Here is a 22,789-nt window from a genome sequence, read left to right on the forward strand (position 1 = left end):
CATTTGAGTTTTGCACTTGTACATGTTCTGCACTTATTGTACTGTATTTATTTATTATTTTTTGCAACAGCTTACATATTTGTTGCATCATTTGACTCCTTGATAAATATTTAATTTGAACTCTGTGACTGGACAGAGATAAGAGAATATGAACAGAATTTAATGTAATTAAAACATTCATTCAAAATATTTATCCAAAATGTTTTCATTTAAATGTGGACAACAATTGGGCATATCGAGTTCAAAAATGGTTGTAACATATGTGTTTAGCTATATCCCTAAAAGTATAGGCCATAAGCAAAGCTACAGTGTATTAACTGAATTAAGGAAAACAAATGTAGGCATCAATGCATTTTTGTATCATGCCTGAATGGGCTACCTCTTATGCCTACTAATTTAAACAGAGACTTTTCAATTATGTATATGTTAGAATATTTTGAATTGATCATTGAACATTTCCAGAGTGCACAGTGATGACAAACAATGCACTTGTCTATCATCAAATGTATAGTGGGCCAACTTTGATGATTAATGCAAATTATTTTCCTTTTATAATTAACTCCTGGGGCAACTGAATTGTTAAATAATAATATAAATAAAGAGGTATGTAATGCATGAAGGGTTTCACAGAATGCTCATATTACAACAAACAGTCCTCTAAAACTAAGTGCATGAAACTCACCATGTGGTCAGGAAACTCACCCTAGTTCATCAGGCAGCTAGAAGACTCAAAGAATCAGTCACTAATTAGCAAACAGATGTTCATCTTCTCTGAAATGTCACTGACACCAGCAGTCATTGTCATTACACTTAAAATCGTCCTCAGAGCCACAGCTAATATAGCTGAGTGCCGCATGTACAAACGGGCTTCTCAGGTACCCTGGCAGAATGGCCTGGAGACCCGAAGGAAGGTCAGATTTGTCATCATTAGTGAGAGGATACATGTCCTGAATTTAACTCAGACCTGTAAAGACACCAAACAAGCCAACAAACAAGAAATTTCATGGCGTACTTCAAGATACTGGAGTCTCAGAAAGAAACGTTTTATCTTTTTCTGAGTGCAGTTTGTGGAGAACAGTGTACACATCTGTGTTTTTGACTAGACCTCAGTGTACACGTGTTTTTGACTAGTCCTTGGTGTACATATACATGCAGTCATGGTCTGGGGATTAGGGAACTGGTCTTGTGACTGGAGGGTTGTGGGTTCAATTGCCAGGCCATGACTGAAGTGCCCTTGATCAAGGCACTTTACTCCAACCGGGTGCCGGGTTGTCCACTTCTTTGGGCACTCCAAAATATGCCCAAAGGAATCTCAAAAACAACGCGACAAAGGCACAGATATCAAGTAAATGTCTACATACAAACGTGTACATTTCTTATTGTTATGCTCAACACGTGATTGATAGTTACACACAGTCTATTAAAACTATCAAAGGATTGCAAAGCATTTTGAAAACTGCGGCAAACACACAGAACACCATGAAAGCTGATTCCACATAAAACCACAAATTGCATTTAATAATAATTAGTAATAACACAGCCCTGATCCCTCGGTTACTACGTGTTGAATCTCTAGTGCTTACAAATTCTTTCTAGTTATGCAGAGATGCACTCTGTAAACATTTTTATAATTTCAAAAGTGTAACTGCCAAAAGTGTAACTGCCGATTTGTTATAAAAGTTCTAATCATATATTAGCAGAATACCAGCTTACAATAAATATGTAGAAATATGTAGGCTGACAGACTGACAGAAATCTAGTTTAATCTATTTAAAGTATTTTGCTTTACCCAAACAAAAAATGGCAACCACAAAAAACCCTGAAAACCAGAGAATGCAGCCAGTACTACTATCATTTTCCCCATGTAACTAAAATATCCTAGTTTTTCTTCCTTCAAATACAACACTCCAAAACTTGTTGCTGCAGTTTTGGAACAACATGTGAAACAACATGCGAGTCTCTAGAGCTTCATGTGCATTCAAACTAGCGCGGCTACTGCAGTACAGCATTTAAATACCCGTTTCCTGTTCCTTAATTTGAGTCTCACTAATGCCTCTAGAAGTCCATTTACTTGTTAATGTCTTTATGTATTTTTCCATCGTCACTGTATGACACAGCGTTCATAAGGCTGTTCTTCATGGGTGGTGTTGTTCTGGATCTGGGGTTCCCTCTTGCCCTTGGGGTGTGCAGCTGAGCTGTGCTCTGTGATGTGCTGCAGTACCTCTTTACTCTCACTAGGGGGCAAGTTGTAGAAGAAGTATTGAGGAGCCATGCAGATGAACCTGTTCATACGAATAATAAACAGAAATGTGAATATTAGACACTTCAATATAAACACAAAGGAATGTGTCTACATATTTGACTACATTTCATTTGTCATTATCTCCAGTTTTCATACATTCCTGAACTCTAAAGGGTGTTGGAAGAATAAAATAACATGAAAAGTAATTTTAGAATCACATGCCATTCGAAAGTACATGCCATTTGAAAGTAAAGACATTAATTCAAGTTCAACCTCCAGCTCTAGCCTCTAAAGGTACAGAGGAATGGAACAAACGAACCAGAATAGAAAATTAGCTACATGACAAACAATGTCAGGGCAAAACTGGATTTGATGGGTTTGACTGTTCTGTGTAAAAACTCTCTAGCAGTAAAAACCTCACTGGCATATTAGCATTCATCAAATGCAAACTAAAGGATCATTACATTAATAATAGTTGTTGCATTAAACACCACGTTTAAAACTCATAAAAAAGACTTACTCGTGCTGAAATCTGGGTGACGGTTCTGATGCAGTTATTCTCTGACAGCGTGTGCTCATGGTATACAACCCACTGGAAGGTTCTGTTTGTGTGGCTCAGTCCCATAACACGAGAGAGGGTGGATCTGAGCCACGTGCTTGTGGGTAAGAATGAAGTAATTCCCTGATCCATCAATGTCCCTGGCCACCTGGGATATTGGAACAGGCACTTAGGGTCAAAGCTAAATTTAATGATTCCTGTGAGGTCTTTTAAGTTAGAAACCCATACAGCAAGCATTGGTTTGCATTATAAATATACACTACAAAGAGCATTTGATGGGATATTAACAAATACTGGCTTGTGTGAGAAGAACTGTGCACAAATTTCGTTGTATTACATTGAAGATTTATTATGAGAAAACTTGACCAAAGAAGTTTCTCATCCAGACTGGAAACTGCCGTTCATACTGAGTCTAATGGCCTGAATGCTGAATCTAATGGCCCGAATACTGAGTCTAATGGCCCGAATACTGAGTCTAATGGCCCGAATACTGAGTCTAATGGCCTGAATACTGAGTCTAATGGCCTGAATACTGAGTCTAATGGCTTTACCTGCATGAAGAAGCCTGCCAGTAGGACCTGCTTGGTGTTCAGTTGGTCTTGGAGCCGAACGCAGGTGAAGATACCTGGAGCTCTATCCGCCTCAGGATCTCAGCGAGCTCTGCACGAACAGCATCGGCTGTTTGCAGAGCAGCCAGACTCAGGTAATGATCAGCACACCATTGTGCTAAACTGGAACCTGCAGTAAATCAACAGTTCCACAATAATTGAATTATTCTGTAATTAAATTATTCTGTAAATTATGCTGTCGCTTCCACTGCTCTGGAATATAGCAAAATAGTTAAGTGAATATGTGTGCTTTTTAAATGTATTTAACACTCTGCAATTCATTGATTTGTTGATTTTCTCAGAACATATACACTGCTCAAAAAAATAAAGGGAACTCTTAAACAACACAATATAACTCCAAGTCAACCACACTTCTTTGAAACCAACCTGTTCAGTTAGGAAGCAACACGGATTGTGAATCAATTTCACCTGCTGTTGTGCAAATGGAATAGACAACAGGTAGAAATGAGAGGCAATTAGCAAGACCCCCCCTATAAAGGAGTGGTTCTGCAGGTGGGGACCACAGACCACTTCCCAGTACCTATGCTTTCTGGCTGATGTTTTGGTCACTTTTGAATGTTGGTGGTCCTTTCACACTCGTGGTAGCATGAGACGGACTCTACAACCCACACAAGTGGCTCAGGTAGTGCCGCTCATCCAGGATGGCACATCAATACGAGCTGTGGCAAGAAGGTTTGATGTGTCTGTCAGCGTAGTGTCCAGAGGCTGGAGACGCTACCAGGAGACAGGCCAGTACACCAGGAGAAGTGGAGGAGGCCGTAGGAGGGCAACAACCCAGCAGCAGGACCGCTAACTCCGCCTTTGTGCAAGAAGGAACAGGAGGAGCACTGCCAGAGCCCTGCAAAATGACCTCCAGCACGCCACAAATGTGCATGTGTCTGCACAAACGGTTAGAAACCGACTCCATGAGGACGGTATGTGGGCCCGACGTCCACAGATGGGGGTTGTGCTCACAGCCCAACACCGTGCAGGACGCTTGGCATTTGCCAGAGAACACCAGGATTGGCAAATTCGCCACTGGCGCCTTGTGCTCTTCACAGATGAAAGCAGGTTCACACTGAGCACGTGGCAGACGTGACAGAGTCTGGAGACGCCGTGGAGAGCGATCTGCTGCCTGCAACATCCTTCAGCATGACCGGTTTGGCAGTGGGTCAGTAATGGTGTGGGGTGGCATTTCTTTGGAGGGCCGCACAGCCCTCCATGTGCTCACCAGAGGTAGCCTGACTGCCATTAGGTACCAAGATGAGATCCTCAGACCCCTTGTCAGACCATATCTGTCCTATTATCCTCAAATATACTACTACACGATTCGTCCTTGGGGTCAATTTGACCCCAGGGATATTTGACTCTAGAAAATGATTTACAGAATATTGTTGACCACATTTTTGGGACAGGCACAGGGCCGGCCCCACAGGGGGGGTGGGGGAGCAAATGGGGGCGTTGCCCCCTCAGGCGATGTGTCCCACCCCCTCAATGTAAATAATAAGACCCATTTGTTTTACTTATTTTATTTATCGCTATACGGCGCCCCCTCACCTGCCCGGTACCCCCTGGTCAACAACTTACGTTCGCCACCCCCCCCCCCCCCCCTTTCGGTCAACAACTTACGTTCCCCCCCTCGGTCAACAATTTATAACCCCCCCCCCCCCCCCCCCCAGGTGATGTGCCCCGCCCCCTCAATGTAAATAATAAGACCCATTTATTTTACAACAATCGCTACACGGCGCCCCCTCAACCACTCGGCCCCCCCCCGGTCAACAACTTACGTTCGCCACCACCCCCCCCCCTCGGTCAACAACTTATGTTCACCACCCCCACCCACCCCCCCCCCCCCCCCCCCACGGTCAACAACTTACATTGCCCCCCCCCTCCAGGTCAACCATTTACATTCGCCACCCCAAAATTTTCTGACGCCCCCCCCACTGTATAGCCTATGTCCTGACACCGGCCCTGGACAGGCACTTTATTTATTTGTTGAATACATAAATAGCCCCTTGAAAATCTGTGAGTTGACCTGTCCTCTAGCGCCACCATCAGGCCAAACTTTTCAATTAGAATGAATTTATCTTGAATTTTTCATACAAATCTAGTTAAAACAGCTTGGGGTCAAATTGACCCCTGAGGACCACCGATGGGTGCAATATGTGTTCAGCACATTGAAAAAAAGTCATCATGAAAATTTTATGCTTTATCACTTGTCCCCATCAAATTAGGAAATGTCATGAAATATGAAGTAAAAGAAAAAAAGTCAACTACTATTTTTTCAATGATAAACATTGAATGGGGTCAAATTGACCCCAAGGACGATAGGAGGGATATGCTGGTGCGGTTGGCCCTGGGTTCCTCCTAATGCAGGACAATGCTAGACCTCATGTGGCTGGAGTGTGTCAGCAGTTCCTGCAAGATGAAGGCATTGAAGCTATGGACTGGCCCGCCCGTTCCCCAGACCTGAATCCGATTGAGCACATCTGGGATATCATGCTCCATCCACCAACGTCACATTGCACCACAGACTGTCCAGGAGTTGGCGGATGCTTTAGTCCAGGTCTGGGAGGAGATCCCTCAGGAGACCATCCGCCACCTCATCAGGAGCATGCCCAGGCGTTGTAGGGAGGTCATACAGGCACGTGGAGGCCACACACAATACTGAGCCTCATTTTGACTTGTTTTAAGGACATTACATCAAAGTTGGATCAGCCTGTAGTGTGTTTTTCCACTTTAATTTTGTGTGTGGCTCCAAATCCAGGCCTCCATTGGTTAATAAATTTGATTTCCATTGATGATTTTTGTGTGATTTTGTTGTCAGCACATTCAACTTTGTACAGAACAAAGTATTCAATGAGAATATTTCATTCATTCAGATCTAGGATGTGTTATTTGGATGTGTTCCCTTTATTTTAAGAAAATAAGACAATTAATATCAAAAGACATATTTTTTGTTACAATGGTCAATGTATGTTCATTATGATTTGGTCTGTTTTCTTTGTAGTTTGAAGTTTCAGGTTGCTTTGTCAGGACAAACTGCTCCAGTTTTTGAATGGTTTAAAAATAGAGAATTGTAGTAGCACAACACACTTGCTTGCGGTATGTTTTAGTTATTAGTGCTAGTCAGCTTGGTCAACAAACAGCAACATAAGATGCATCAGTATTGGTTATGGAAGAAACTAAGAAAAATCTAAAATTTCTATTAAGAAACTAAACTTTGTAAAAATTATAGATACAAGAAACACATCATCAAATTTGGCCAGAACTGATATGGTATGGTGACACAACATTCAAAGTGACCCTTATGTGAACCGACTTCACATTCATCATCTATAATATAAGCTGTCACACCAAGATAATTCTTGTTGCTAATAGAGGTCCAACCTCCGCGAACGGCGGAAACATTCATACTTGCCGCGTCTTACTTAAGCCTTCGACCACAGAGAGCGCTCTACAGTCCACAGCAATCCATCTCGCCAGTGAATTGGTCAATTTTGTTTCTTAATTTGAACCCCGACATGTGGTCGAGTGTTGACTGGCGACACTGTTTGCTCGTACTAGGAATACATTTATCAGCTAAGTTATCATTACTGACCTGCGTGTTAGCCCCAACATGTTTTGCGTTGAGGTGGTAATGAAGGGTGGAAGTGCTCCTGTGATAAGCGAACTCCTTCCTACATAAAGTGCAAATAACACTATTTGTGTTTGTACTTCCATCTGGAAGTTTCTTATATTTAAATTTCCCATCCACCAGCGTAGCCTCTTCAGTCATCTCCATCATGCTCATCTTATTGTGCGTCCATATAATCTGTATGTCTGGAACTCGTGCACTGAGAAACATTCCATGGTGCAAAAGTGTCTCATGCGTTAAATGTGTTAAAATGCATTAATTTTTTTAGTTTGTTAGTTTTCCTGTAATTAATTAATCGAAATTAACGCGTTAAAGTCCCACCACTACATTTGATATAATAAATGTTTGGGGTGCTTAGAACGTTCAATAAACACACTGAAAGAGTCAAATATAAAATAGGTCTTAGTAAATGGAAGTGAATATGTTTAGTAACAATACACATTTAGTTCACATTCTGGGTTTGATATGTTAATGAGTCTGGTGTGTTTTAATTCTCACGTGACTCACGTGAGCTGTGCTGGCTGTGTTTGTAGGCGTTGTACACATTGATAAGGAGGAGGGGCCAGGAAGCAAGATGGAGCTGCAAGAGGATAGGAAACTTCATAAACCATGGATTCAGTCAATTCAGTCAGTTTAATTTATCATGTCTGCAACACTGACATGAGCTACATAGAGTGAGAAGTATCTGGATGAAACAGTTTATACAGCAGGGTGAAAAATGTGTCTTTTTATCATGAACCAACATGTTCAATAAGGTGTCAAAATGCCGGTCCTAATGAAGGTAACCTCAATGTTCATATCTGGCAGCCCTACTACCGCTCCACAGAATAGAATGTATGTTATAGCAAAATGTGATTTAAGTTTTCCGTATTTGGCAGATGCTTTTTTCAGAGCAACTGACATGAATTACATATATCAGTACAAACATACGCTGTATATCTCTAGGAATAAAACCCCTGACATTGCTAGGTGTTGTCCTAGCTTGCCCTACCTGTACTACCAGTTGAGGTGTGAGTCTAGTTTAAAAAGATGCTGACAACCAAACACAAAAACTAAACAGTACCAGGATCTTTTCTCCTAACTAAACAGATGAATTAGTTTCACTATAATGAAAGATGTAGTCACTGATATGCAGATGTATAGAAAAACAAAACAATAATAAGGTGGTTTGTCAAAATGGTTCATGTATAGATGGATAGACAGTGGGGTGAAAATACTTGGCTTACACATTATTCTTGCCTGTTAGAATGAATGACATTACCTGTTAACATGGCAGCAATGGTTAGCACCTCACTCGCACAGTCAAACTCGCAGGAGGCCAGCAGACTCTTAGCCATCTGCGGTTCCAGAGGCAACTCAGACATAATCACTGCAATCTCAGACAGGTTCCCATCATTATCCAGAGCCGTTAGATAGTCCAGCTCTTCTAAAGCCTGCATGAGGCGGGAGACACAAACAATAACTCGCCATCAGTTAGACATAAAAAATACATAACACTAGCCAACTGACTAGATACCAAGACTATCTTACTTACTGGTGTCATGTTTCTCAGCAGCATTTAGAAGTCGGTGCAGCTCGGTTGACTTAGTCAGGTGTTTGGACTCTTCGATAACCTTCGGCTTGAAGGTTGTGTCCCACTTCTCAAGCAACCTGGAGGACGTTTCCTCACCAAACAGCAGCACAAAATCTTGATTCAGCTGTTGATCAAATACACATACAAATGTATCAGTGGTCAATGCACTGTAAACAGCCAAACCAAATGAAAGCCTGGATTTTAAAAACCAATGCACAACTCACTAGTCCTTTGACATCTAAAAAACGTGGGAATGTTTTTAGGACATCTGTCGTTCTCTGTGAGTCATGCACTAGGTTCTGGTGATGTTCAAAGGACATCTTCATCTTCAATACTTTTGGTTCATCATGACAATGAACAAGAAATGATAGAGCTTCCTGGCAGGCATCTCCATCAAGGTGCTCAGGCACTGATGCTACTGATCTTCTGTGATTTGTTCCTTGTGCTTGTGACACTGTGGTTGCCTTAACTGATTGTTGAGATTTATTCCTGGACATGGTCTTCAGCCGCCATGCTAAATATCCTGTGCTCTTTTCGCAATCATAGAAATGCTCCTGTTAATAAAAAAAATGACATAGTTCCATCATTCATTGATTTTTTATCACAGATTAAAATCTGATAAACTTTACTGAGCTTGCTATGTTAACTAGCTTAGCCTGCCTGGTGTCTCAATGAGCTATTGTTACATTACAAGTCAATTTCCCTATTCACTTCTATTCAAACTGAGCACAATGCTTTCCCCTAATGACACTTAAGAGTTCTGTCTCTATGTAAAACTGGTATAATTTCTGAAAATAAGTATTTTAAACTTACATAGCCCTTTGGAGAAAAAGGATCCTTCAGTGAAGGAAAAAGTGTAATGATCCCCAGGGCATACTTCTCCTTCTGTTTACGGGACGGAATCCTCCTTTAAAGAAAAAGCAATTTAAAAAAATAAATAAACATGTCCTCTTGTACTCTGACACATACGTGACAATACTGGTCATTATTTTATGAACAGTAATTTACAGTTAAAATACAGTACACCAAATATGCACTTTTGGGTCATGGAGTGAAAGAAAAATAATCTAAACTGCAAAGTTAATTTTTTTCAGAAAAATATATACAACTTTGACATAGCAAGCTGTGGCTTTGTATAGCAAGAATGGGATGCTTATAATCAAACGTACATTTGCAAACTAATGCTGGTAGCATGATTATACTGACTACAATGCAAATTCTAACAAAACCTACCTTCATCAGACTCACTGTCACGTACTGTCAGGCATAAGTCAGGATTGGCCTCCATCAGTTCAAGAAGGATGTCTTCCTCCACTGCCGTGTCACTTTCATCAAAAATGTACAGTTCAGATGCACTGGGAATCCCAAACTTGTTTTTGACTATAGGATGAGCAACAAGACACAGGATGACAAGCCTGTACCAGGTTCAAAACTAAACATTAGCATACAGTCAAATCCATGCACCTTGAACACTAAAAGCTCCAGTCGCAAAATGGCACATCCTATGCATTTTTAAATATAAAGCCAAAGTTCCAATGGAAAAAAAGAGAATTCAGATTAGGGAAAGGTCTTAAGAGAGAAGTTGTTCAGTTTATGGTAAAACCGACTGCAGTACCTGCATAATGTTCTGTATTTACTGCATATGGTTAATTGGAACCATACATAATTCATAACCAGAGTAAACATTTATTGACATCTGTTGCAAGATGATTACTTACAAAATTCACCTGCTGTTTTGCATTTTGTGAGTTTTAGTCAAATAAAATATTTTCAATCATGTATTTCAATTTTGAAATTAATATATTAAAGAAAAATTTCATCTCGTTAACCCAATACCATGGCTCGCCACACCCCTAGCAAGTAGCTCCCTGGCTTCTGGTTACTAATGTTGGCAGTGCCATTATTAATGTGATAATGTGACTTAGGGAATTAAATGCCAGTGACAATGATAATACAATAGCATAACAAACTACATTTTAATTCATCATAGTTTGGGAAATATATATATTTTTATTCACCTACTTCAGTCCACACTGTGTATGTAGTCAGTTATTGAAACACTGGTCTTTGCTCCAGTGTCAAAAATACTGTTCAGTTATATACTATGTGAACAAACATACAAATAAACACAATATACAATGTCACGGTTATCAAATATTATTGAGGATATGTCTATGTATTTGTCACGTAGGGCAACGCCCCCTCTCGTAGCTGTCACTCTGGGTTCCCTCATGTCCGTGTTCCCTGCCTGTTTGTCTCGCCCTGCTCGTTAGTTTTATGAATCCCTTGTTAGTTACCACGCCCCTGTGTCATTGTCATCACCTGTCCCTAGTTTAGTCCTGTGTATATTAGTCCCTGTGTCTCCCAGGTCTAGTTGTCGGTCTTTTTGTTTTTCTCTGTGTTTTGCCTGTTCGCCCCAGTGCTGCTGTTCCGTGAGTCTTCCTTGTTGTGTTCGCTATGTCTGTCCGTATTTCGTGTCCTGACTGCCTACCCGTTATGACCCATGCCCGTCACTTCGACTCTGTCTATGGAATTTCCCTTAATAAATCTCGCTCTCCTCAGCGTTTGTGTCCGCCTCCCTGTTCTGCCCCGTGCAGAACGTTACAGTATTGTACGATAAGTACAATATAAGAGTGTTGTACACTCTGATAAGTACAATATAACAGAGAAAACCTAACTTTTACAGGTGCAAGGGGTAATGAACTAAATCTCAACTTCAGCCAAATGGCCAGAAAAGCACAGAAAAAAGGTTATTCCAATGCTATTGGTAGATCTAGCCATGAACGCTAGATAAATGTGACCAATAACCAGCAAACAATTTTGGGCGTAAAGTTGTAAACTGCATCCATGCAAAAGACAAACTACACTAGCATGACAATAATGGTGGCAAATGTTGTGATTGTCATCTTAATCCCTTCATAGTTTGTTTACATTACAGTATTGAATCAACAGCTTATCATAATTTATATATTTTGAATAGTCATAAAGTATTAATCAAATCTCTATTATTAATCACTATATGTTTTGCTTACATTATATTAAGGATCAAGTTGCTAGAATGACGGTGTAAGCGCTTGTGTGCCACTTCCAATACTCCATGCGTTTGCAGTAGGCTAAAATGGGATGTGTAAGAGAAGGCTCACTGTGGCCTTATGTGGTGAGGCCAGGTAGTAAGACCTCGCTTCCAGAATAGAGACAGCTGTAGGTTGAACTATGGAATGTGCAGCTCCTATGTTTAGAGGAAAGCATATATAATGGTGAAGAGAGCAGACAGCTTCAGAGCTGCACATGGGGTGACATGATTAGGTAATGTGAGCTCTCCAGAGATCTCTGTATTAAATTAATTAATAGGCATATGTGTATTTTTTAATAAAAGGCTAAAGACAAGACTGGTAATGTTTTCTTTTGCAATCAACGAACACGCTGCGCTAAGGTAAGAAAAGGTTAAAGCACAACACAAATTAAACACATCAACAAATGACTTGAAACTCGCACCCGTCTTTGCTTATATTCCCACAACTAATATTTCACCTTAAAATGGTGTGGCAGTCACATGACTTATGTAGGTAGATAGATATGGATCGGAGGTAAATAAACTAGATTTTTTTTTCTCGCCGTGTGAAATCGGAAGTGTGGCGTGTGAGCGTGTGAAGACGGTCAAATGCGTGTGTCACACGCTCAATGCGTGAGACTTGAGAGCCCTGTTTAATGTTTTTTTATTTCCTTCTTTCGCGGCGAAACGCAAATATCCGCCGAATATATGAGCCTAAGTGACCGAGCTGCAGCTGAAACGAGTACGTGCTGTATTCACTCGTTCACAGAAGAGATAAGACTGTTAAATCATTACCGTAGGTGATATTAACCAGAGATTTATCCATCTCTCTCTCTCCTGTCCGCTCCTCTGCGCCCACCATGGTAGTTGTAGAAAGTGGCGGTTTGTTAATTAGGGTGATTAATTAACAAACCGCCCATGGACTCAAACATGATGAAATACTTCGGTCGAGTTGTACGTCGGTGTTTTTGAAGTGGTCTTCCGATGCTGCTATCAGTATTGTTCTCCGCTAGCTCCCACACGCTAACTGTCCCCACAGTCAAACTGAGGACTGTGACAAATGTCATTTTAAAAAGATTTGCCAATCCTTTCTCACATTTCAAAAAGAGCTCACTTTTTAGCATCTGTGAAGTTGATGGATAATAAACAGGCAATAGAACTGTATCATACTATTAATGAACTAAAACTTTCAGATGATCCCTCGTCCACAAGTTATATCTCTTGTGGGTTTTTTTTGTTTATTTATATTAAAAATATTTGTTTATATTCTATATTTTAATATATTGTAATAACCTGTTGTGGTCTACGTTCAAACTGGTAAAAGTACTTTATCTTGATGCCATTTTTATTGTAATTGATTATTTTTTTACTTCAATAAAAAAAAAAAATATATATATATATATATATATTCCCATAATTCCACATTTATTTATTTTTTATTTTATATATTATATTTTTTTATTTAACCTTTATTTAACCAGGCAAATCATTAAGAACAGCTTTCTTATTTGCAATGGCAGCCTGGCAAGAGGCACAGCCTCTTGAAGAACATGCAACATACACATACAACATACACATGACGTCATAATACCTGCTCTGTCGTCATAACGACGGCACAACAAATGAGGGTATATATATAATTGCATGTACAGTATAATTCCATATCAGTCTGTGTAAAAACAATGATGTGGGAAGATATTAAAAGGAGTTTTCTCTGGTGCTGGTGCTGTGGCACCCAAGAAGATTTGGACACAGACACAGAGGAGGTATACGGAGGAACAGAATTAAAACAGGAGACCGACAACACCCATGGCTTGAGTGAGTAAATGAGTACAATGGTGACACCTTATTTTAGGGCATATTTTGGGGCTTATTTTGTTCTTTTAACACAGCTGAATTTGGTGTTTATTGGTAAAACCAATAAGTGAAAAATAGAAAAAGAATCTGATAATTTGACAGGTTCATTTTTATGAAGTCAGTGGTGTTGCTATGGCAACATACCAACAAACCTAGGTCCACAAATAGTGATAGTCTCAATATAAATAAAATAATAACGATTCAATTACATTTGTGTCTTTCTGCTTGGCTTTGTATATTTATTGATTAGAAAAAGTCTTTAAAGGGATTTTTTATGGGTTGTGTATTTTCTGGACTATAGAGCGCACCTCAATATAAGCCGCACCTACCAAGTTTTTTTTTTATGGAAAATGTTGTATAAGCCGCACCAGGCTATATGTCGCATATATCTACTGCTTATCTAATGCTTATATTAACACAGTTCAGCTAAAAAACATTGTAATATGTAATTAGGACTTGTTGAAAAAATCATTTTTGCAGTAGCACCTTTGAATGACAGTATTCTGGATGAGGCCTGTAAGGAGCTGCTTCTCGTTCTCCTGGACGAGACTGAGGACTCCTATAACCCATCTCTAGGTGACCAAGACACATACAGAATATCAATTTGATAACATATTTCATAATTTGCTGACATCAACATGTTCAATAGCTATTCATATCAGACAAGCACACATTAACACAATTCAGATGAAAAACATTCACCTGTTACTTTCATGTAATATTTAATTATGGCTTCTTGAAAAAATCATTTTTGCAGTAGCACCTTTGAATAACAGCGTTCTGGAGGAGGACTGGGAGGAGGACCTCCCCGTTGGCCTTGATCAGATTGAGGTCTCTCTGAATAACAGTATTCTGGATGAGGCCTGTAAGGAGCTGCTCCTCGTTCTCCTGGACGAGACTAAGGACTCCTATAACCCATCTCTAGGTGACCAAGACACATTCATACAGAATATCAATTTGATAACATATTTCATAATTTGCTGACATCAACGTGTTCAATAGCTATTCATATCAGACAAGCGCACATTAACACAATTCAGATGAAAAACATTCACCTGTTACTTTCATGTAATATTTAATTATGGCTTCTTGAAAAAATCATTTTTGCAGTAGTACCTTTGAATAACAGCGTTCTGGATGAGGACTGGGAGGAGGACCTCCCCGTTGGCCTTGATCAGATTGAGGTCTCCTACAACCCATCTCTAGGTGAATCTCAAGTTAACATATTGTAATTTGCTGATATCAACATGTTCAATAGTTATTTTCATATAACTCAACTCAACTTTATTTATAGAGCACTTTAAGAACGGCAGCCGAAACAAAGTGCTGTACATAAGAATAGAACATTAGAAATAAAACAAATAATAACAAAAAATGGATAAAAAATATTAACTAAAGCGGTAAAAGGAATCAAATCAAAGAATTAAACTAAAGCAGTAAAAACTAAAAATATACAGTCTCATGCTGTGTTTAAAGCCAATGAATTAAAGTGAGTTTTAAGACTTGTTTTAAAAATGGGCAGTGAAGGGGCTTGTCTAACATGCAGTGGTAGGTTGGTAGGTTGTTTATTCCATGCCCCACCTGTCCCATATAACCCAAACAAAATGGTAATAAAATACAAATGGGGGGGTGGCGAATGTAATTGGACCGGTACAAATTCATTAAAGGGCCGAATCTAGCCCTGGTTCACACTGTTCCGCAGACATTTTAAACATCCGGGGCTTATGCAAGACGAACAGGCATTAAAACGGTTCAGAACTTAAAAAGGTTCATTTCTTCCAATTGCTTGCGCCCCACCTGCAATACCCATGCGCCCCACTAGTGGGGCTTCTCACTTTGAGAAATGCTGATCTAGGAGCAGCAATGGAAAAAGCTCTATCCCCTCTGAGCTTACGCTTTGCATTACTTCTGGCGTCTCCTGCCACAGGGCATATGGTGTCACATGTATCTCTGTAGGGAAGAGCAGGGCTGCCTTTGTAATTCACCCAATGATGGAAAAAAATTATTACAAAAAAATAACTATATGCACTTGAACTTACAACTATTAATATATTTTGATTTAAGCTTCACTTCAAATGTTTCTTCTTGGAGATGAAAGTGTGAGGGTGAGCGAGAGATTACGTGCATGGGTTGGGTTAGAATATGTGTATGTCTTTGTGTTTCTGATTGTCAAAATGTCCTCGGACTGTGGCATGAATGTTCATCACAAGTGCCAATCTAAAGTGGCTAATCTGTGTAGCATCAGCCAGAAACTACTGGCTGAGGCACTCACCCAAGTCAGCCAGGTGAGTCTGGATGTGTAAAAATGTACTGTATATCTCTGTAGACGTGTCTCCATATGGTGGTCTGTGTGAGGGTTCGAGTCCTCGCCCCCTGTCCCGGATCAGCCACCAGACACTCATCACTGCGGAGCACTTCACCTTCCACAGTGTACTGGGCAAGGGAGCCTTTGGCAAGGTAGAGTCTTCCCCGTCACACTGCTCCCGCGTCCTCCACACACGCACTGACTCTGTGTCTTATCATTTTTACATGTCTGTCCTTTTGCCCTTCTATTATTAAATACTATCTCCACAAGAATAGACCAAACAAACACTATTCCATCAAATCTTCATATTTCATGGATGTGTGTGTGTGTGTGTGTTTTCTTTCACTCTGGTCTGTTTGTCTATTTCTCTCCCTTGGTCCCTGCTCAGGTTTTTCTGGCAGAACTTAAGGGCAGTGAGGAGTGGTTTGCCTTGAAAGCCTTGAGGAAAGATGTGGTGCTGATGGATGAGGATGTAGAGTCCACCATGGTGGAGAAGCGGGTGCTGGCGCTGGCCTGGGACTGTCCCTTCCTAACGCACCTTTACTCCTCCTTTCAGACCAAGGTAGTAAAGAACAAATGAAAGGTTATATTATACAGTTCCTCCACCTCTCAGTCAATAGTAATGGGATGTCCAGCAGGACACTTTTGTGTAGGCAGTAATTAACCACACCAGGCATTGTCACAACTGTTTACTGTAACTTATACTTCATGGAATCACTGTGGTATTTAAATGATTGTTGAGTCAGTAATTCTGCTTGTACTCATACCAAAGTGTTTATGGCATTGTCTGCATGTTAGGAATACTTGTACTTCGTAATGGAGTACCTGACTGGAGGTGACCTGAACTTCCACATACAGGAGGAAGGATCCTTTGACCTCTACAGAGCCACGTGAGGCAACACACACACACACAATGATGTTTTTTGTATGCCTTATATAAATATAAACGTAGGTATGTGTAATTATAGTGCGGTCTGATGGCTCCTGGTTTGTTTCTTCCTTCCAGATTCTATGCAGCTGAAATTGTGTGTGGACTGCAGTTCCTCCATGGAAAAGGCGTCATCCACAGGTTACACACACAAACAAAGCTAAATTGACATTCTGTACTTTCACCTTTACTGTTCTTGTCTACTAAACCACATTTTTGCCACATTTTTGTAATTCTCTCCTGCATTAGAGATCTCAAGTTGGAAAATGTCATGCTAGACAGAGATGGTCACATAAAGATAGCGGATTTTGGACTGTGTAAGGAGAATATTTTTGGTGACAATCGTGCCACATCCATCTGTGGGACACCATACTACATGGCCCCTGAGGTATGAGATGGCATCAAATTAATTTGACATTGAATGTTCTCACCTGTAGCAATGTCAATGTAACTCAGTATGCCCTGAATGTGTGTGTGTCTGTGTAGATCATTCTGGGTCAGCAGTATACTTTTTCTGTGGACTGGTGGTCATTTGGTGTGCTCCTGTATGGGATGGTGATTGGTCAGCCTCCATTCAATGGTGATGAGGTAGATGATCTTTATGAGTCCATCCTTGCGGACACACCTGAATTCCCTGACGGTATAACACTGGATACCAGAGACCTGCTAGAGCGAGTAAGCATGCACAAAACCACACCTGATGACACATTAATAATAGTAATAATACTAATAATACTTCACAACCAAGACATGAATAGAGTTCTGCTATTATGCACTTAGAAAGGAGACACACTGAGATATTTCTATTATGAATAATATTCTTGCTTTTGGTTTTCTTCCATGAACAAAGCTGTTTGAGCGAGACCCTTCTCATAGACTGGGTGTTGTGGGGAATATCAGAGGTCACTCATTCTTTGAGATCATTAACTGGGCTGATCTGGAGAGGAGAGAAATCAAACCCCCTTACGTGCCAAAAGTGGTATGAGCTTTCTTTCCATTTCTTACAGTCATCTCTCATTCCTGTTTTTTTTTTATTTTTTACTTTTCATACTGTATGCTCATAGAGCAAATTGCAAAAATACAGATACTGAAATGCAGCCTCTGTTCATCATGTGATTTGCTTCCATTCTCCTCCAACCACAGAAATCATCCAGTGACTCTAGCGACTGCGAGCAGGAATTTTTAAATGACCGCCTGTCCATGTGTGAGAAAGGTGTGTTTGGCTTAACCGACCAGGGTGCCTTTGCTGGCTTCTCATTTATCAACCAGCGCATGGAGCATCTCCTGCAGTGATGGACAACCTGCTGATTGTTGTATAAATGAATGATTAAATTTTACAGCCAGTATTTTTATGTGTCACTGACTCTCCCTTCTCAAAATAAAACCTGTATTTTGGGCATGGATTTTAGACTACACCCAATATCAGGGGTGATTCACAGAGGTGTCAACTGGCCATAACTGCTCCTCCAGGTTATGTATTCCATTTTAGGCAATATTTGATACACCCTTGCCAAATCCATGTAGATTTTTTGCTCCAGTAACCATTCATTATTGTAATTCAAAAACATTAGATAATCCCTCATTGATTGTGTCAATGAATGCCACAAGGCAAAAAGCTTAGAAAGGAAATAAATACAATGCATTTTAAAATGTATTGTAACGACTGAGAGCTAAGAAGCGGACACAAATGCTGAGGAGAGCAGGGTTTTATAGCTGGAGTGCTAACATAGAGGATACGAGGGTAACGAGGCTATCACAAATCAAGAACTAACAACCAGACCGGATAACTCGGACAACAAAAGACAGAGGATAAAACAAATACAAGAACTCAGAACAAGGCAGATAAACACACAACCAGGATTACCACCACAATGACTTCCAAAAAGGGACTGAAACACAGGGAGTACAAGTACCAAACACATCAAGACAAACTAGAAACACCTGAGCTGAACAACAGAAGACACGGACTGGACTCACTGGGGAATGGATCTAAACAAGGTTACACAGAAGACATGGACTGGACTAACTGGGGAACGGATCTAAACAAGGTTACACAGAAGACACGGACCGTACTAACTGGGGAATGGATCTAAACAAGGTTACACAGAAGACATGGACAGGACTGACAGCAGGAGAGAACACCAACAGGGGTGTGACAGACAGAGGGAAAGCATAGAAACAGGGCGGGATAAACAGACGAGGAGAACACAGGCACATTGAACAGTACCGGAGTGACAGCTAGAGAGGGGGGCGTGGCCCTATGTGACATGTATATTAACCATGCATATTTGCACAGGTTAACATTTAAATAAGTGTAAAATCTTTTTGTCTTATACTGTATATGTGTATGGTGTATAGTGGAAAGATATATATTTGGCTCTCTTGGCTTTATGTGTGGTATATATGTGCACTGTGTGAGTATTGGTGCATTTAAGCTATTTTTACTACTTGCCAATTAAACACGAGCATATGATCAAATGGTTTATATAATACACTGCTTTTTGTTGTATTCTCATATTTAGAGATACATGCTCATATGCTGCTTTATGGGAAACATTTGTAGGTGCAGTCATATGAAAAAGTTTGGACATCCCTATTCATCTTAATCGTTTGTTGTAATCAAAATTTGGGTTTTTGCAACAGCTATTTCAGTTTCATATATCTAATAACTGATGGACACAGTAATATTTCAGGATTGAAATGAGGTTTATTGTACTAACAGAAAATGTGCAATATGCATTAAAACAAAATTTGACAGGTGCAAAAGTATGGGTACCCTTATCATTTTCTTGATTTGTACACTGCTAACTACTTTTTAAATGACTTATTGAAGCACCTCATTGAGCTTTGAACTTCATAGCCAGGTGTATCCAGTCATGAGAAAAGGTATTTAAGATGGCCACTTGCAAGTTGTTCTCCTATTTGAATCTCCTCTGAATAGGAGATCATGATGGGCTTCTCAAAACAACTCTCAAAATGATCTGAAAACAAAGATTGTTCAACATAGTTGTTCAGGGGAATGATACAAAAAGTTGTCTCAGAGATTTAACCTGTCAGTTTCCACTGTGAGGAACATAGTAAGGAAATGGAAGACCATTTCACAGACCACCTCCAAAGACCTGCAGCATCATCTTCCTGCAGATGGAGTCACTGTGCGTCGGTCAACAATACAGCGCACTTTGCACAAGGAGAAGCTGTATGGGAGAGTGATGCGAAAGAAGCCGTTTCTGGAAGCACGCCACAAACAGAGTCGCCTGAGGTATGCAAAAGCACATTTGTACAAGCCAGTTTCATTTTGGAAGAAGGTCCTGTGGACTGATGAAACAAAGATTGAGTTGTTTGGTCATACAAAAAGGTGTTATGCATGGTGGCAAAAAAACAGCATTCCAAGAAAAACACTTGCTACCCACTGTAAAATGTGGTGGAGGTTCCATCATGCTTTGGGGCTGTGTGGCCAATGCCAGCACCGGGAATCTTGTTAAAGTTGAGGGTCGCATGGATTCCACTCAGTATCAGCAGATTCTTGAGAATAATGTTCAAGAATCAGTGACCAAGTTGAAGTTTTTGTTTTGTTTTGTTTTTTTTTATTCATCAGAGACAATGCACAACAAATACATTAACCTAAAAATCCGGAGAAATGTAGTGTGCCAGGTTGTAGCAATATGCTAATTTCCACCTGTAGTCTCTGGACAGGTTGATGTTTAGACAGAATACAGAAAAATACTGTTTAGTGGATGACAGAAACCGTTAAACATAAATACGGGCATACAACATATAAAATTCATCTGTCAATTACACCATTCATAAAACTTACAAAAAATCCTCCAGTTATCACAAAACACTAATTTGTTCACATACACACACCTGTACATCATGAAACTTTCCCAGACAAACCTCTCACTCACACGTCGTAACTAATGGGTGCAAACTTGTTTGGATAAGAGCCATTTCCTTGTCAGATGTGCGAACGTTGGGAAACTTTTACGTTATAATCTCATTTGGCAAAGTATTCCAGTGACTCATGGCAACAACTGAGAACGCAGATTTAGCAAAGGAGGTCCTATATTTTGGGATGCTGCACTCTCCTCTTGAGGTTGCTCTTGTGACTCGAGCTGTTTTTTCTGAGCTCAATGTTATAAACCTTCTTAGAGGAGGCGCAGCTACTCCATAGATGATTTTAAAAAGTAGACAAATATTTGCATAGATTATTAAATTGTCAAAACTAAGAAAATTATATTTAGAAAGAATATGACATTGGTCATATTGTCTAGATTTTTTATCATGAATTTTTATAGCACTTTTAAAAATTAATTCCAAAGGCTTTAAGACTGTTTTACTAGCCTGCGACCAACTTGTCATACAGTATTGAAAACGTGAGAGAATCATAGAATTTAAGTACATATGTGATGCCTCCGTAGAGAGAGATCCTCTAATATACCTAAAATTTACCAAGTTAAGATTCAAAGACTTGCACAGTTTTTTTACATGATTTTTAAAAGTTAAAGATGAGTCAAGAGTAACACCTAAATAATTAAAGCTATTTACATTTTTTATTTTTTCCCTATTTATATAAATATCTGAATAATTAGAACATTTGTATCTGTTTTCAAAGTACATTGTAACTGTCTTTTCCAAATTTAGTGTAAGACAACAATTTTGTAACCAGACCATAACCTTTTTCAGTTCTTCTGTTAATTTTATGGCCACTTCTGTTTTACTTTTTCCGTGGGTGAACAGAACAGTATCGTCCGCATACAAGATTATATTCGTAACATCCTGGCACAAAGTTGCGCCGGGGATGGATATTTCAGCAAGACAATGATCCAAAACACCGCTCCAAATCTACTCAGGCATTCATGCAGAGGAACAATTACAATGTTCTGGAATGGCCATCCCAGTCCCAGACCTGAAGATCATTGAACATCTGTGGGATGATTTGAAGCGGGCTGTCCATGCTCGGCGACCATCAAACTTGACTGAACTGGAATTGTTTTGTAAAGAGGAATGGTCAAAAATACCTTTATCCAGGATCCAGGAACTCAATAACACCTACAGGAAGCGACTAGAGGCTGTTATTTTTGCAAAAGGAGGATCTACTAAATATTAATGTCACTTTTCTGTTGAGGTGCCCGTACTTTTGCACCTGTCAAATTTTGTTTTAATGCATATTGCACATTTTCTGTTAGTACGATAAACCTCATTTAAATCCTGAATTATTACTGTGTCCATCAGTTATTAGATATATTAAACTGAAATAGCTGTTGCAAAATATGACTGTATATAGTTTTAGAATATGTCACATCTATTTGAATATCTATTAACATCACATCAAGTGGTAGTATTTTACCAAATGTAGTATGAAGATATGGACATATTTATTGTGCCAGGATGTTTCTGTGGTGTCTTCCAGTTTCCTAATCCACAGGATATTTTAATTTATTTTTGTACCTTCAATATTGAACTTTTTTAGGACACTGGTTACACCATTGCGCCGTCTAGTGGACAGTTTTAAAATTGCCTTGATTTGAAAATCAAATGCTAAGAAACAGACTTTTTTAGTTTTAATCCAGCAGTATAATTTTGACTAATATTTTATATTAAGAGACAGTAAAGTGTATCAGTGAAAATTAATCAAAATAGACTAATCTTATAAATTTCATCGCCTGCAACTGGTTCAGAATGCAGCTGCCTGGTTTCTTCTAATACTCGCAAGCACGATCACATTACTCCTGTTCTTTACTCTCTTCACTGGCTCCCAGTAAAATTTAGAATTCAGTTTAAAATCCTGTTTGTTTTCTGTGCAGTCCATGGACTCCCTACATAGGTGACGTTATAAAGTTACATCAGCCTGGCAGAGATCTTCGTTCAGGTGGACAATATCTACTGGAGGTTCCACGGTCTAGGTGTAAGCAGTGGGGTGATAGATCTTTCGCAGTAGCAGGTCCTAAATTGTGGAATGCCTTGCCTACTGTTCCACGTTCCATCACTGATCTACCAATATTTAAAGCCAAACTTAAAACACACTTAT

At 39.7% G+C, this 22,789-nt stretch overlaps 1 pseudogene; it reads right to left on the bottom strand.

The window, feature by feature from the left end:
- Positions 1–2,101: 2,101 nt before the first annotated feature.
- On the bottom strand, positions 2,102–12,533 carry LOC143509397 (putative pre-mRNA-splicing factor ATP-dependent RNA helicase DHX32; annotated as a pseudogene).
- Between the last annotated feature and the right edge of the window lie 10,256 nt (positions 12,534–22,789).

The sequence above is a fragment of the Brachyhypopomus gauderio genome, chromosome 1, assembly GCF_052324685.1.
Source record: "Brachyhypopomus gauderio isolate BG-103 chromosome 1, BGAUD_0.2, whole genome shotgun sequence".
Taxonomy (NCBI): domain Eukaryota; kingdom Metazoa; phylum Chordata; class Actinopteri; order Gymnotiformes; family Hypopomidae; genus Brachyhypopomus; species Brachyhypopomus gauderio.